We start from the raw sequence: 4,801 nt of genomic DNA on the forward strand, positions 1-4,801 counted from the left end.
TAGAGGTTTTTAGGCCCAATAACTCAATTTCGCTAAAAATGGGCCAGACTCACTGTTTGCACACATGAATTGTTAGTAACCGTTAATGAACATGGAAACCCTAATTTTTGGTAAAATTACAAGATTACCCTTATAACATGAAAATAACCATTTTGCCCCTAGGTAAAAATGACCATTATACCCCTAGGGTTTATGTATGAATTTAATACATGGGATTTTGATAGACATGGTATGTATGATATGCACATGACATGTATGATATGCACATGATATGTATGATATGCACATGATGTAATCATAATTGCATTGGGTTGGGTTTTTATATGACTGGAGGAAGTGAAAAAGGGCTTATGCCCCAATTATTAAAGGGCTTATGCCCCAGTTATTAAAAGAGGCTAGGCCTACAGTTATATGATAAAGCAGCTATGCTGCCAGTGGAGAGTTATGGCTGGGTGGGTTGAGTTAATCCCCACATGATGTGTTGGTTGGTACGGGTGGAGAGTAGCGGATGGTGGGTTGAGTAGTCTCCCCAAATGGGCTTGCATTCTTTCATTGACATTATATGTGATATTGAAATGGGCCTATGTGCCATACCGTTTACAGTAAAGGCTTCGGCCCAGTAATATGAATTATGAAAAGGCTTCGGCCCAGTGTTATGAAATATGAAATATGAAAAGGCTATGGCCCAGTACATGTTGAGATTGGATTTGGGCTTAGGCCCACCTGGCTGTTATTGTTTTGGGCTCTGAAAGGGGCTTGTTGCACACTGAGTTTCCAAACTCACCCCCCTTTCCTTAACCTTGCAGGTGAGCCTTGATGTGGGGACTTGGGCCGAAGGGGATTCAGAGTAGCCACGGTGATCGCCTTTGGACTTTTAAATAAGCATTGGTTTTCATTAAATTTCCTTTAATTATTATTTACTTTTGGGTTGTAATAAGGCCATTTTAACTTTCCTTTTATTTCTTTTCGGGATTATTTTAATTTTAATAACTTGAAACTTGGTTGATAATTATTCAAATTGGCTAGACTTAGGACGTGTTTTCAAAACGATACTTGTTTTCAAAATAACTCAACGCAACGATTAATCGATTTATCAAAGACGTCCACTTAAACAATTTTAAACTCGATATAACAAAGTGTGGCTATGGTTGTGGGCATGTCTAGGATTGGATCCAATCAAAGAGCTTGGTACTTAAGCAGCCTTCATGGCTCACCTCCTCTGTCTCGGACACCTACCTGGTGCCCAGCTTCCATACACTTTGTTAACTCAACAAAATATATGGTTTTTTAAAACACTAATACGAAACGTGGGTTTTCAACTCCAATGTGGCACGTCAGATTCGGCCATAACGTTTGAGCCGAGTTTGGGGTTTTACATTTAGTGGTATCAGAGCCAGGTTGCAACAACTCGGCTGTGGATCGGGTTCAAAAAAAAATTTTCAAAAAAAACTTCGGCCTAAGAAATGTGTTTTTGGAAATGGTTCTTGAAAATTCTTTTCAAAGATGTTTTACAGAGTATACATGTTAAAATGGTCCAAGTTTTTCTGTTTTAAACCAAGAGTTCAAAATAAAGGGTGTTTTCAAATTTCTATTTTCTGTGATAAAAAACATGGTTTTCAAGTATTGGATTGGAGAAAGAGGTGGCGCACTGAATCCCCGGCACCAAGTCTGTAAGTATATTTTCTTTACGCTATATGATAATGATATGATATTATGAATAGTGCTGAGACTCTACAATGATACTGTAGATAGGGTAAAACTGTGAAACGGTAGAAATGAGACTGTAGGTAGACTACGATGATACAAAAGCAATTCTTGAACTGCTACATTTCCATAAGACATTTTCTTAATAAACAGTGGAACATTATACTAATTTCATAAAATTCATAAATTAGATAATTCGATATGAGTACAAGAGGAGTTCGTGGACGAGGCCGCGGAAGTGGTCGCAGAAGGGTGCAAGCTGAATCTTCATCCTCAGGGCATAGGCCAGCTGAGGAGCCATCTGTGCCACAAGCAACGGAGACTGGGTCTTATGATCGGGCTGCGGGGGATGATGCTTTGTCCCAAGCCATGTTAAGGGTTTTAGAAAGAGTTGCTGGAGCTAGTACTGGGACAATGAATAGGGGGTCTATATCGGAGCGACTCCGGGCCAACGGGGCAGAAGTATTTAGGGGTGTATCTGGAGTAGCCCCAAATGTTGCAGAATATTGGCTAAAGGCAACAGAACGGATCATAGACGATCTAGACTACTCAGTGGAGCAAAAGTTGAAAGGAGCTGTGTCACTGCTACGTGACGAGGCATACCGATGGTGGATCACCGTAAGGGAGAGTACCCCAATTGATCAGGTAACTTGGGAATTGTTAAAAACTACTTTTAAAGGGAGGTATGTTGGAGCAAGCTATGTGGATGCTCGTCGGAAGGAATTCTTGAATCTGACTCAGGGTGATAAGACTGTAGCAGAGTATGAGGCAGAATTTTTGAGGCTGAGTCGATATGCTAGTGGAATAGTGGCAACTGAATATGAGCGCAGTGTCTGATTTGAAGATGGTCTCCGCGATGAGCTTAGGATATTGATAGCTCCACAGAGGGAGCATGGTTTTGCTGCATCGGTAGAGAAGGCTAAGATAGCCGAGGAGGTGAAGGTGACTGAGCGACAGAATTGTGAAAAGGATCGACCCAGATTTAAGAGGGATTTTAGACCCTCAAGTGCCACGAATCGAAATGTTAAAAGAGCAAGGATGGAAGAACCCGTTCGAGCAGTTCCAGTAAATACTTATAGACCGCAGGCTTGCAGGGACTGTGGTAAGGTGCATATGGGGGAGTGCTAGAAACGAACTGGAGCATGTTTTCATGTGGGTCTAAGGAACATAAGTTCAGAGAGTGTCCTCGGAAGACAGCTCAGGAGCTAGCTGCAGAGCAAAGGGATGTCTAACCACGGCGAGGAGGACCACTACCACAGAGGGGTCGTGGGCAAGGTAGAGGTGGCAATGGTAATGGACGAGGACGTGGGGCACTTGGCAGGGGTGTTGGACACGCTAAAGCTCGACAACCGGTGTTGATTTATGCTGCGTGACATCGTGAGGAGGGTGACGCTCCTGATGTTATAACTGGTACGTTCTTCATTCATAGCATGCCTTACACTGCTTTGATTGATGTGGGTTCCACTCACTCGTATGTAGCTTGTGATGTATCTGAGGCTTTGGATGTGCTTCCTGAGGAGACTATGAGTGGGGTATCGGTGATAAGTCCATTGGGACATTCGGTTAAGGTAGATAAACTTTTTAGGGCAGTACCGTTAGTTACACAAGATAAAATCTTTGAAGGAGATTTGATGGAGCCGCCATTTGGGGATTTTGATCTTATCTTGGGAATGGATTGGTTACCTAAGCACAAGGCGACGTTGGATTGTGCTGCAAAGAGGATGGTACTACGAACTGCTGAAGATAAGGAGATAATGGTCATAGGGGAACGAAGGGATTATTTTGTCCAATGTTGTTTCGGCTTTAAGAGCTGAGAAGTTGATTCGGAAAGGTTGTGAGGCGTACTTGGCCCTTGTAAGTCAAACTGGACTTGAAGAGATAACGGTAGAGTCGATTAGAACTATTAAGGAATTTCAAGATGTATTCCCACATGAACTTCCTGGATTACCCCCAAGCAGAGAAGCCGAGTTTGAAATCGACTTATTACCTGGAACAGCTCCTGTGTCCATTGCACCTTATAGGATGGCACCAAAGGAATTGGTGGAATTGAAGGCTCAGATACAGGAACTCTTGGATAGAGGGTTTATAAGACCAAGTGTTTCCCCTTGGGGCGCACCGGTATTGTTCGTAAAGAAGAAAGATGGGACTATGCGAATGTGTATTGACTATCGACAGTTGAATAAACTGACGATCAAGAATAAGTATCCGTTACCAAGAATCGACGATCTCTTCGACCAATTGAAAGGAGCCTCGGTATTTTCTAAGATCGACCTTCGGTCAGGATATCATCAATTAAGAGTTAAAGAGGTGGATATTTATAAGACGGCATTCAGGACTCGATACGGTCATTACGAGTTTCTGGTAATGCCTTTTGGACTGACTAATGCACTGGCGGCATTCAAGGATTTGATGAATCGGGTGTTCCAACCATACTTGGATCGGTTCGTAGTTGTTTTTATTGACGATATCTTAGTGTTTTCAGAAACGGAAGAGAAGCATGATGAGCATCTTCGTGTAGTACTGCAAGTGTTAAGGGATAAGCAACTTTATGCAAAGTTTAGTAAGTGCGAGTTTTGGCTGAAAGAAGTTACCTTCTTGGGGCATGTTGTGTCTGCCGAGGGGATCAAGGTGGACCTTCGAAAGATTGAAGCAATTTTGGAATGGAAGCCACCGAGGTTGGTAACAGAGATCCAAAGTTTTCTAGGGTTGGCAGGTTATTATCGGAGATTCGTGGAAGGATTTTCTATGTTGGCAGCACTGTTAATGAAACTTATAAGGAAGGGAGCACCTTTTGTTTGGACAAATAAGTAGCAAGAGGCTTTTGAGAAGTTGAAGAAGGTTTTGACGGAAGCGCCAGTGTTATTCAGCCAGAGTCTGGTAAGGATTTCACTGTGTACAGCGATGCGTCACATGTAGGTTTGGGCTGCGTGTTGATGCAAGAGGGTAAAGTGGTCACTTATGCTTCACGATAGCTTAAGCCGCACGAGGTGAACTACCCTACGCATGACTTGGAATTGGCAGCAGTAATCTTTGCACTTAAGATATGGAGGCATTACCTGGATGGGGAGAAATGCATCATCTATACGGATCACAAGAG

The sequence above is a fragment of the Gossypium hirsutum genome, chromosome A04 (genome assembly GCF_007990345.1).
Source record: "Gossypium hirsutum isolate 1008001.06 chromosome A04, Gossypium_hirsutum_v2.1, whole genome shotgun sequence".
Lineage (NCBI taxonomy): Eukaryota > Viridiplantae > Streptophyta > Magnoliopsida > Malvales > Malvaceae > Gossypium > Gossypium hirsutum.